Genomic DNA, 13,364 nt, shown 5'->3' with positions numbered 1-13,364 from the left:
TAGGGAGACTTAAACACAGTATTTACAAGGTCTATAGTTTTATTTTTCACGAAAAAGTATTTTTTTCGCTAACATATCTTGCAACCCAAGAATGCCATTCTAGATTTGCCTTCGCGCACGAGAACGTCGTTTTTCAGCAATCTGTGAGCGCGTTTTTTTTAATGCCGTTGTCGTCGTCCTTGTGTGAGGTCCCTAGCAGGAAGGGAGTCAAAGTTGTTTTTTCAGGGTGAAGGTGAAGCATCACAAAACACATTCTTTTTCTTTCTGTTTCTTTTTTTTTTTTTTTTTGGGGGGGGGGGGGCGGAGGGGGGGATATGCAACACCAACCACAACCCTCCGAGAGAGCAAAAAAATGGCAAGTTTCCCAAAATAAGGTCTGGTAAATTTCGTTAAGCTTGAATTTTTGCATAGAGGTTCCCTATGTTATGTACCAACCAACATATCAAAAACATATCAAAAAGTGTTTTTTTCTAATGGACTCATCCTCGAGATATAAGGCTTGAAGTGCAATTTTCAAATGTTCAAAGTATGAATTTTCCTCGTTTTAGGGAGAAGTAGGTCTCTGATCAGAAATTAAGCCAAATTTGCTAGCTAATATCTAAATTTCATATCTTCTTGATTTCTTTAACATTTGGAATTAAGCGTTTTGTCAGAGGAACTCCTTGTATGCGGAATCTTGAGCTTATATGGAAATTGAAAAATAATTGGAAAATTTAATGCCATTTTTTGCTCTGTCCAACCCTCCCGTCTCACCACTGCTGCAGCTCTGTAGGGGAAGGGAATGGCACTCCCAAGGGGGGGACAACAGGGCGTTATTGGTCTTTACTGATCACACTATCGTCCTATTCAGAACCCATGTTCGTCTAACCCATGCTCTGAGGGTCAGGAATGCCAACCGACTTTTCAGAATGTTGGCGATATATATCTCTGCAAAGAAGGTAAATATAGAAAAGGCGCTTCACGAATTTATCATAGTCTTCCATGGTATGTACCCTTATATACCACGATATTCGTTATCACATGTTAAAAAATGCTGTGGAGTCACGAGGCGCGCTGTGCCTAAGCGATGTAGAGATGATGACCATGATGAATACGCCAACACGTGCGTTTTTTTAAGAAACCAAGGTGCTTTTATACAGGGAGGGGAGGGGTGTGCTAGTTGCTTTATCAACCGACTTTTAGTTCATATGACTGAGGTTCCACAAAATGGTCTATATAGCTGGTGGTTGTGATGTGTTTGAGTAGTTTGTTTCTTCTGTTCTCGTGTTCTAGTGTTTCTTACACTAGCTAGACAAGTACCATTGCATTTGTGAGCAATAGCAAGTATTCGATCGCGTAGCGAATCAAACAGCTTTTCGAAACAGTGACTAACGGTCCGGCAGCCGGATGCGGTCCTAAAAAAATAAAGGTCCGGCAGTCCGAAATAATCCTATGGCTAATCTCTGTATTTTCTGTTTTAGTTTTGCTTTTTTTGTGACCTTGGAATTTTGGATGTCGGGAATACCCATGTAAACTTGCAGATTCGTGTCTATCCGGATAATTACTCGTTCAGACCTTATGCTTCTATTGCTTTAGTTTGCGGTTCTTCGGAAAATCCACTCGGTCTTCAGTCTAGAGGGATACCCGACTCCGCGATGACTGCATTGTCTTACTATATTAACGATAATCATTGCGCCCCGAAAGAAGGACGAATTCACTTCGAACGGGACACGAAGGCCTGGTGCGCAGGAATAAATGCAGCCGGCGAGTACCTGCAGGTGGATATCGGAAGAGAGGTGCTGCTAACCAAGGTGGGTACACAATGATGACGACGACGACGACGATGACGGTGACGACGACGTTGACGATGACGACGACGCTAATGTTGATATATCGGCTTGCTAATGTTGATAATTCGACTTCGACAGTTGATAATTCGACTTCGACTGTTGATAACTAAATTGTTGATAATTCGACTTAATTGCTTGAGAAGAAATGTAGTAAACCTTCATGTGGTAACGATAATAAATCTTCCTGAAATAAAAAAGTGATACAATAAGCATTTACATAGATATGACAGACACGTTCGGCACTAGACAACGATGAAGAGGCAAGAGTCTCGAAACGCGTCTGTCCGTATATATCTTTTTAACGCTCTTTACAGTATCACATCAGCCAACATCAACACCTCGTTGCATATTCTAAAGCAGGGGAGGTCGATTGTGTTATAGGTTGTAGCTGAAAAAGTGATTTGTTCCTATCTAATTAAAGCGTGTAGGGTATTTTTAAAAGTTTGAATAAAGATCTTCCGGCAATTCGTTGACGATAACTTTCCGTTAAATTTAAGAAAAAAAATTATCCGTGAATTTATCAGAGCTGCAATGTTGGTCAAAACATTATTCCCAGACTATCAACCCAAATACATAGAAGGCGCAATTAAACCAACGCACAGTACACAAAAAAGACATTTATCTGAAAAAAAGATCTTTCCCGATAATTTGTCTAAGATTCTTTTAGCTCCTAGCACGGATACATTCTAGAAGCCGCAACAAAACCGTGTTTATTATAAAGCTGCCACACTCGGGAAAAATGTAGATTGATTAATAAGGCGCGTACACAGGGGTTGTGCGCTCAAGTATATTAAGGCCTGGTTAGATTGCTTTTAGCATCGAATATAACTTTTTGCCATAAACTTTGTTAACATCGCCTTAAATTCGTTCTTTTTGGCAAGATGATTAAAGTCGCCGGCCTTAACATTTTCGTAATGTTTTCTTGCTGGTGATGACGTCACATAATAGATCACGTGACAAAATAGTTTTTTGCCTTTCCGCCGGTGGGGGAAACAGCTTGGACAAAGATGTTTACTAAATAAGTGTTGACTTTATGTTTGTAATATGATAGAGTTTTAGCATCCAAACTTTTCTCTGCCGTTAACAAGATATTAATTATTTTGTTAAGTCACGTGACCTGCTGCGAATTAAAATGTTGATTTGTGACCAAAAGGTAAAACTTTTCTTGCCGGTTAAGACATCAGTGTGCAGATGTGTTTCAAAGAAACATAAAAACATGCGATGTTTTCTTTTTTATAGCGTATCCACCAGCGCAGAATTTTTGGAAATATTGATTTGCAAAAGTCACGTGATCGGCTGGATGACGTCATTACTCAAAATAAAACATTACCAATCAGCTAACATTGCCGAGTTTGATGTTTTGACCAAAAATGGTGCATTTAAGGCAATGTAAACTCACTTTAAGGCAACTTTCAAAATTTCAACTGTTTTAGCTTAGGATCCAAGCCTTAATACACTTGAGCGTCAAGTCCGCTAGTTCCCCAATGACACCTGTGTCCATTCGAGTTGATGTGCGCGTACACAGGGGTTGTGCGTCAAGTCCGCTAGTTCCCCAATGACACCTGTGTCCATTCGAGTTGATGTGCGCGTACACAGGGGTTGTGCGCCAAGTCCGCTAGTTCCCCAATGACACCAATGTCCATTCGAGTTGATGTACCTGTACACCAGGTCATCGGCCTCAGCCACTGATCTTTTTTGTGGTTAACTATTCTACTATTTTTTTTATTTTGATTATCAAAGCGTATCCAGAACTTAGTTGTAATAGAGCCTACATATTTGAAATAACACGCCTTACACGAGAGCAGATCACTGTTAGAGTGCAGGTCATGGTAACGAATAACTTTCCCGTATTATGACTAGTAACGGTGTTCCCCATTTTTAGAAATTATTATCCTTACAGATTTTTTATCTAGATGCTTTTACAATACATTACTTTTACATTCACGCGAGGCTCTTTTCTCTCCGTCGGGATCTCAGCACGGACCATTATAGGGACTTCTTCTATCGCTGCAAGGGACTTTTCCGACAAAAAATCACGTTCTTTTTGTGTTGATAATTCGACTTGAATAGCGAAATGCTATCTCCTGCGCTGCGCACCGCAACAATTGCGCTTCACAGCACAGAGATCTTTGCAAGTTATAACCACCATCCAAACTTGGTTGCTATAGCTTCACATCTTCAACCAAAAATCAAGGGTTCTTTTTTCGAAAATTTGCTTTTTTACAAAAAAGTCAGGTAAAGTTCAGTTATACACCTCCCCTAGGGTCTTATACAACATTATCAATATTCTCATATCAGAGTGTTCAAATTCAATGAAACTTGGCACCATAGCTTTGAAAGGCCATGACTACCTTTTGAAAAAATTTGAGATCCCCCGGGTTTTTAGGGGGAGAGTTATGGCTTGTTGATAAATCGACCATCATGGAGGTTTTTTGGCCATTGTCAGGGGTGAATCACAAAATTTCGAAAGTAATTACACATAACACCTATACGCACACCTACCAACACTATCTGATCGGTTTCCGCCGTTAAAAAAAAAATAAAAAAATTCTCACGGTCGATTTATCAACATAGCATAGTGATGATGACGACGACGACGACGGCGACGATGATGATGATAATGGTGGATGATGGTGGTGGTGGTGGTAGTGGTGGTGATGATGATGATGGTGATGATAGCGATGGTGATGATAGCGATGATGATAGCGATAATGATGGTGAGATGATAACGATGATGATGGCGATGGTAATGATGATGGTGATAATGATGATGGTGATGGTGATAATGATGATGGTGAAGATAGCGATGGTGATGATGGTGATGATAGCGATGGTGATGGTGATAGTGATGATGGTGATGATAGCGATGGTGATGGTGATAGTGATGATGGTGATGATGGTGATGGTGGTGATGATGATGGTGATGATGGTGATGATGATGATGATGGTGATGATGATGATGATGATGGTGATGATGATGATGATGATGATGATGATGGTGATGGTGATGATGATGATGATGATGGTGATAATGATGATGATATATTTCAATACGTGAATTGGTGGAACACTGGATTTCAAGGTTCCATGGAATACTGAAACGTTCGAGCTGTAAAACCACCTTTTTCATAAACAAAACCTAAAAGCTTTTCAAGGTTGTATTTGGATTTGAAAATAGGAAACAATAAAAACTAACTTAGAATTGGCGAATAACAGCATTTGTCATGCTTCTTACATGTGTTTGACGACACGAATTAAAGTCCAAAATTCGAATTAAAATAATACAGGATTTTTTCGATAATTTTTGATTGGAAGGATTGTTTGGTATCGCTAGATAGCGACTCAAGGCAGGGGAATTTCCCTTCAGTGGGTCACATCGTACGAGTTGAGCCACAGTCGGGATGGACAAGCTTGGACTCCTTACTACGACGAACAGGGGCACGCAAAGGTAAGATACGGCGAAGTAAGGATTACTGTTGTAAAATACGCTTTGTTTTCTTGGACGTGTCCAATAAATGACTTCATGTCGAACAGAATTGCGGTCGTTTTGTCCACGCTATTGTTTCACCAACGTATTTAAAAACAGTTTTGCTCTCGCAAAAAACACAGTTTTCTCGGGCTCTTTTTTAAATGCGATATTGAAGTCGAATCGTTGTTTGACAGATCTTTACAAACCAACATCCATGCGTGTGAGACTTCGACTAGAATTCTAATTGATACCCACCTGATTTATAGTTACATCAACACAAAGATCCGGTACATCAAGACGCATAAAAATGAGATGAATTATAATAATAATGAATAAGTTTTGAGGCCTCAAACTCAAAAGTACGGAGTTTACTCTAGAGCGTAATGCACCTTCGCGTTATTGCGCATGCACTTGCACGTAATTGCATTTCAATGACAGATAGATGATCTACCAAAGTGTGTGAGGACTTTTTGTTATTTGACACTGTCAACAAAATATCAGGAATCAAATTTGGAACTCTCATTTTTGGCGAGATTTGGGCTCGAAAAGTGCTATAAAAGCGATCTTCAGTCGAAAAATGAAAATTCCTCAAACACTTTATGACCTGGCATAATTATCTATCAGATCCCGAAATTTTAAAGGCGATATCTTTAAAGCCGTCGCGAGTTTACGCCGACAAGCTCGATATTTGGCGTGAATTCACGGACAACAGGTCACGGGAAACTGCAAAGGCCCATTTTAGCCGGACAAATGCGATAAATGCGAATGTAAAATGCGATTTACGGAACAATTCTATTTGCAAAAATAAAGTTTAAGAACTATTGATACAGGTTTTGCAAAAACTACAAAAACAAACAGTGGTGTCAAAAATACCTTTACCAAGGCCTTTTAAGGCGCCTTTTTCATACAGAATGTTGTGCACGCGACGTCGGCAAAGTTGACGTGTGCTCTAACAAGAAAATTATTCTGAACAACTCAGAGCTCTTATTTTTGTTCTTGTATGTGACTTAAATAGTTGCCTCGACAATGAAATGGTTTATAAAAAACTGTCTTCGCGTTCGTTATTGAACAGCGATGGCGACACAGATATAAAATAATATTAACAGAATTTCGAGCAATTACCTTTAATGAGCGTGAAAATAAAATCCAGGAAACTTTAAGGTCTGCTGTAATAATAATCGTGTGTAGTGAAATATCTTGAATTTCAATTCAAGAAAAGGCACTGTTTTTATTTATAAAATTCTTTGTCAAATTCAACGGTGTATTACTTTTCAAACTTATTAAAATAAAAATGTTTTACTAGACGGTGCAAAGAGTACCGATTAAATATTGACATTTATATCGTAAGTTATATACCCTAAAACAATGTGAAAATATGAAAATTATATTACACGACTTTTGTCCTTGGGCCGAATGATTTCTCTCTTAATTAGAAAACACAAAAAAGGTACTTTATTTATATATGCACTGCCTAAAACGGAGCTGTTCGTATCTATAATTGTTCGGATTGTTGAACAGATTGTTCGTATCTATAATTGTTCGGATTGTTGAACGGATTGTTCGTATCTATAATTGTTCGTATCTATAAAGTTTTTGCAAGTTAATGCCAGGTAAATATGAAGAGCTGCTATACAATTTGTGAAACTACCACAAGTGTGATAGATAAATTTGTTTCTTTCAAAATTATTGCACAAGTTACATCAGGTAAAATTATAAAAAAAAAGTTAATCGTATATAAAAATATATGCACAAATTTCTCGATTCTGATTGGCTAGTACGCGCGCGTCCCCACTTTCGCGCCATTCAATTTTCGACCAATCAGAGACGCGAAGGGCAAGGACATACGGAAAACACAGGAATCCCATCGTGACCATGGGAACTTTACCGTATAGCTATATCACATTTCTATGACTATGGGGCTCCGCAGGGGAGCTCCGCTATGATATGTGTATCTTCTTTCATAGGTATTCCCCGGCAACCAAGACAATAGCACCGTGGTCTCTCATCCGCTTCCCTACCACCCAAGAGTACGTTACGTCCGCATCATCGCTAAGACCTGGCATGAACACATCTCCCTGCGAGCTGAGCTGTATGGATGCGACCTATAAGATTCTGTCTCTGTGACATATATTTATGTAGTATAGTGTGGACCTGGCATAAGCACATCTCCCTGTGATCTGAGCTGTATGGATGTAATCTATAAGATGCTGTCCTGTCTGACTGATATTTGATAGTATAGTGTGGACCTGGCGTAGGCACGTCTCCCTGCGAGCTAAGCTGTATGGATGTAATCTATAAGATGCTGTCCTGTCTGACTGATATTTATGTAGTATAATGTGGACCTGGCATGGGCACATCTCCCTGCGAGCTGAGCTGTATGGATGTAATCTATAAGATGCTGTCCTGTCTGACTGATATTTATGTAGTATAGTGTGGACCTGGCATGGGCACATCTCCCTGCGAGCTGAGCTGTATGGATGTGGTCTATAAGATGCTGTCCTGTCTGTCTGATATTTGTATAATATAGTGTGGACCTGGCATGGGCACATCTCCCTGCGAGCTGAGCTGTATGGATGTGATCTATAAGATGCTGTCCTGTCTGACTGATATTTGTATAGTATAGTGTGGACCTGGCATAAGCACATCTCCCTGCGAGCTGAGCTGTATGGATGTAATCTATAAGATGCTGTCCTGTCTGACCGATATTTGTATAATATAGTGTGGACCTGGCATAGGCACATCTCCCTGCGAGTTGAGCTGTATGGATGTGGTCTATAAGATGCTGTCCTGTCTGACTGATATTTATGTAGTATAGTGTGGACCTGGCATGGGCACATCTCCCTGCGAGCTGAGCTGTATGGATGTAATCTATAAGATGCTGTCCTGTCTGACTGATATGTATGTAGTATAGTATGGACCTGGCATAGGCACATCTCCCTGCGAGCTGAGCTGTATGGATGTGGTCTATAAGATGCTGTCCTGTCTGACTGATATTTGTATAATATTGTGTGGACCTGGCATGGGCACATCTCCCTGCGAGCTGAGCTGTATGGATGTAATCTATAAGATGCTGTCCTGTCTGACTGATATGTATGTAGTATAGTATGGACCTGGCATAGGCACATCTCCCTGCGAGCTGAGCTGTATGGATGTGGTCTATAAGATGCTGTCCTGTCTGACTGATATTTGTATAATATTGTGTGGACCTGGCATGGGCACATCTCCCTGCGAGCTGAGCTGTATGGATGTAATCTATAAGATGCTGTCCTGTCTGACTGATATGTATGCAGTATAGTGTGGACCTGGCATAAGCACATCCCCCTGCGAGCTGAGCTGTATGGATGTGATGAATAAGATGCTGTCCTGTCTGACTGATATTTGTATAATATAGTGTGGACCTGGCATAGGCACATCTCCCTGCGAGCTGAGCTGTATGGATGTGAACATGAATCTGTCTGACTGCTATTTGTATAATATAGTGTGGACCTGGCATAGGCGTATTTCCCTGTGAGCTGAGCTGTGTGAATGTGATCTAAAAGATGCTGTCCTGTCTGTCTGATATTTGTATAGATAGTGTGGACCTGGCATAGGCACATCTACCTGTGAGCTGAGCTGTATGGATGTGGTCTATAAGACATTGACCCCTCAACCGGTCTGTACCGGCTTTAAGAAGTACCCACGACCCAAAAAATTCATAAATGCAAAATAAACACAACAAGATAAAGATACCCAAGCATCAGTCTAAGGGATAAATGGTCTTGAAGATATGCACCCAACCTAAGTGATAGAAAGTACTCTAAAGCCAAATAATATTACAGCTTCTTTGACAAATTTCAAATCGAACAAGGAAAGAAGAGCAGAATCACCCCTCTTAACAAAACGCTCAAAATACCACACAAGGGAAAGAGATCAGCAACCACAGCTCAAGACACAAATAGATACCTTTATTCGGATCCTCCAGGTTCATTGCCATGGCCTCAAAACACAATGTCCACCCTTTGAAGGCTTGTAAAACCACTTGGATGCCATTACGGATTGCAAAGCATTCTGGGAGATCCAGGGGAAAATTCATTCCTCTCCCCAAAGTCAGATGGTGATAGTATAAGTGGGGACCTGTCATACGCAATTTTCCAGGCGAGCTGAGCTGTATTGATGTGATCTATCTGTGCACTAGTCTTGGCTTTTTGGGGAGTGCATTTTTTTGGGGGAGAGGGTGGTGAAGCATCATCTGAAAACGTCTTGTTATCATACGGGGAACCTTTTATGCGTTTTTCGATCAAGAAAATATTGGCATTACACGCTTTATTCTTCTTGATAAACGCGGAAAACGCGAGGAAGATGCGAGGATTTCGACAAAACGAGGTTTAATTTTCCTTGCGTTTTCCGATCAGGAACATTTAAACATCGCTCGCGTTTTCTGGTTGGTGAACGCTCTAGAAGAGCCTGACGCAACACGCATGTGATACACACATAAGAACGACTGATTTCCAGTTGAAGTTGGGTCATTTTTAGTTTTGAAGCATCTTGAGGTTGAAGAAGTTGCAACACTTGAAGGAATTGATACAGACTGCAAAACCGAAGGACGACAAGATAACGTACGATGCTATTGTGAAAGCACTAAGAGAACACATGAAGCCAGAGAAGTCTGCCCTTGTGGCGCGCAACGATTTCGCTAACCGTAATCGCAAACCAGAGGTGGCCTTGGCAACCAATACAGGAGTCAAGGTTATGAACGAAAACTATGGGAGAGGAAACAGAGGGTGACGATGGGTGGCATGGTATAAAGTGGGCTCTAAGCAATCTAGGTAACCCATCAGTGTCGACATAGAGGTAGAAGGGATTGGGTTTCTAATGGAACTAGATATTGGGGCTGCTGTCTCAGTTATAAGCGAGGCCAAATACCGCGAGTGTTTGCGTCATGTGCCCCTGGAGCATACTGATCTAAAACTACATACCTACACAGGAAAGAACTTGGTTCCGCTAGTGGCCATAACATTCAAAGTTGTGAGATTTCAATCAAACCTGAAATCTCACCTCAACTCATCTTTCGGGCTAGGCTTGACTTGGAAAGAATGGAGTCTATCCAAGTCAAGCATCGAATCATTTTCAACAGCGACTGCCAGAGTTTTCAAGCAAAATGTGGTATGGTGTGGTGAGGCGAGGCGAGGCGAGGTGAGAAGAGGTGAGGTGAGGTGAGACATTTGATAGCCGCGTCCTGTGTAACGGCCGCCTAGGCCTGGACCCTAATTCATCAACACGTGATTAGTATTTAGTGATTAGCGTTAGTTATCAGATTGCGCAGTTTTGAGTACACCTCTGTTAGCGTCATGCAAATAGAATCATGAAGTCCAACTTCAAGCCTACAAGCGGGAATGTTATTTGAGTTTTTAACTATGGTTATCCCTATGTAATTAGTGTAATCTCGGTGATATTGCTAGGTGCTATTCTTCTAGTAAGTGCACCGTTTTAAGGTCTGTAGTTTAGCGTCACGGTCACATGTTTGTGCGCCCTGGCACAATGACCTCTGTGTTATCGATTATCATTACAATTACGATTCCAACTAAGAATCATTTTAGTATCATTTAACTGCATATTCGCGTTCCCATAGCCGGGATCCTTGATTGTGATTTATCACGCTGTTATTGTAATATTATCCAAGTATTTCCTATCACTGTGGATGATCTCAATGTTACAGTTTGTACTACACATAGCTTTATTTGTTTATTGCCTTTCAGTTTACGATATCTTACCAATAAATATCCATAATTTACACCCTGCGCCCGCGTGTTCGCTACCAAGCTGCTATCGTCCCTACAGCAGTTACATCCTGCACTGAGTCATCGTAGCTTCTCCCGTCCATGATAATTACCAAGGTCTTGGGGACTCCACTCCTTTACTCCCAATGGAACAATAATGCATGGTGGGTTCGTGTTGAATTGCCAGAGAACTTCAATTAAGTTTGGATGATCTTTAAAAAAAGGCAGGACGATTGTTGGTTTAAATGTATAACTGCAAAGCCCAAGACAAGTGTTTGTTTATCATTGACAAGAAATCATTTAAAGAATCCTAAACAGCCACACATGTTTTTGTATTTATAATTTTGGATAACAAAGTATATGACGAACTCTTGAAATGATCATGATTCATGATCCTTTTTGTAAAATTTGTTGTTCCATAAATTTGGTTACGAAAAGTAACATTGGTTCCTTTTTGTAACCTGATTGTTCCTTTTCGTAACTTGAGGAAGTTAAAAATGAACACTTCGTCCATTTTGAAACCTATGCAAGTAACACCAAATTTAAAGAAAATTAAGTCTCTTATAACATTGTTTATGCTTTCAAATGCACGTTGTCATTCTGACAAGCGTTGTTATCACAATTATTGCTTTGATTTGTTGAATTTTTTTTCATTTTATGACAAAAAAATTAGTTGGGTGTTTGGCTCTGTTTCAAGTAAAGCCAGAAAATTATAAAATGCATTTGGTTTGTGTTTACGCTTCCAAATGAATATCTCTTTTAAATTTTACAATACACCAAAAACTGGAATTCGACTCTGACTCAGTGAAGTCTGCCCTGAAGAAGTCTTATTAAAGACGAAAATTTGGCAGAGTCGAATTCCAGTTTTTGGTGTATTGTATTCATTGTTCTGGTACGAGATCACGACAGTTTGGGCTTTTTGATTCTTTTAAATTTTATTTAGACAACGGTATTTGTGAGTGATTGAGCACCATAATTTTTTTGATGCAGCAGTAGATTGTGCGCATGTGCCCTTAAACTGTGTTAGCCATATTGTAAAGTATATTTTTGAAAATAAACACAGTTGGTCTAATTTGCCTAAGTAAAAGTTGATAGGATAATAAATTAGACGCTTGATAGGATAATAAATTAGAGATTTTGATATCCGACATGCTTGGCATTGGGAACCTGAATAAGGGTATAGGACAACATCAGTTCAACCTTTCTCCGATGAGTGGAAGGATTGAGAATCAAAGGTTGGTAATCTTTATATTATTTCTCACATCCGAAAGCATCATTCAATCCACATGGAAGTGTTCAATAAAAATGTTTACTTTAGTATCAAAAGCATAAGAAGAAAGAATTTCTTACGTTGGTAAAAGGAAAGTAGATTCTTCACGGCACATGTTTTCGCAGAGATCACACTTCAGTTAAGAAATCCCTGACAAAGAACCTTTTTAGATTTTTTATCTCCAGCTTTCGATAGCCATTTCATGCATTTACAAATTGTTTTACATTCAGAACCTGACTTTCACCCAGGAAAGAAATAAACATTGTGGAACGCGTGTGATACTCTTTCCCGCAAATTCACAGGGAGCCCAAATTAAACGTCACTTCTCTCAAGCCCGAACTACTAAAAGATTATGATTATGGAGAGAAAAGTGATTTCTTTAGGATGCATTTCATTCCAGGCAGAATTTATTATTGGCGAGATATTTTTGTGTTCTCTCTCGCATGTACGTACAGTGAGAAAAAAATATTACGAAAATGTGCCAGAATGTGTTGAAATGTATTAATAACGGTGCAGTTTTCTTTTAAAACATTAGATGACAGACTCTGGTGTCAACAAGAAGAAGCGCAAGTACGAACGAAAGAAGCATATTTGCCCTGAGTGTAAGAAATCAGTCACGCATATACCGCGTCACCTTCGAAAGAGCATGAGAAAGCGCTGGAAGCCATGTCAGTGTTTAGTCTGCGAGCCAAACAAACAAGGTCCTATGTCCAGTGAAAGATTGCAAGATGATGTGCATGTCAGCTGACATGCACATCATCTTAGAAAAGCGCATGGAATGAGCGAGGAACAAATTGAGACTGCTATGTGTCAACCAGCTCCACAAGAAAAAGAAGGTGGATCAGTCAAGAAGAAGAGGGAATTTAAGCGCCGTGAATGCCCCTGCCCTGGCTGTAACAAGATCTTTCGTAAAATACGTCACCATCTGACTGGCGTAAAGCATAAGCTGTCTATGGAGGACCCTCGGTACAAGGCATATTTAAGAGACGAAAGGTTTTTAGAGCTTGAAGGCACTAAAGACGATCCATTGATATATTCTC

At 40.0% G+C, this 13,364-nt stretch overlaps 1 long non-coding RNA gene across 1 annotated transcript; it reads left to right on the top strand.

Annotated features, from left to right (window-relative positions):
- Window positions 1–1,738: 1,738 nt before the first annotated feature.
- Window positions 1,739–7,759, top strand: LOC125559923. The gene is made up of 3 exons (XR_007306596.1): window positions 1,739–1,790; window positions 5,164–5,277; window positions 7,263–7,759. It is a non-coding gene; the product is annotated as an uncharacterized LOC125559923 (long non-coding RNA).
- Window positions 7,760–13,364: the final 5,605 nt, after the last annotated feature.

The sequence above is a fragment of the Nematostella vectensis genome, chromosome 14 (genome assembly GCF_932526225.1).
Source record: "Nematostella vectensis chromosome 14, jaNemVect1.1, whole genome shotgun sequence".
NCBI classification, from domain to species: Eukaryota; Metazoa; Cnidaria; class Anthozoa; order Actiniaria; family Edwardsiidae; genus Nematostella; species Nematostella vectensis.
This window is presented reverse-complemented; position numbering and strand designations above follow the sequence as displayed.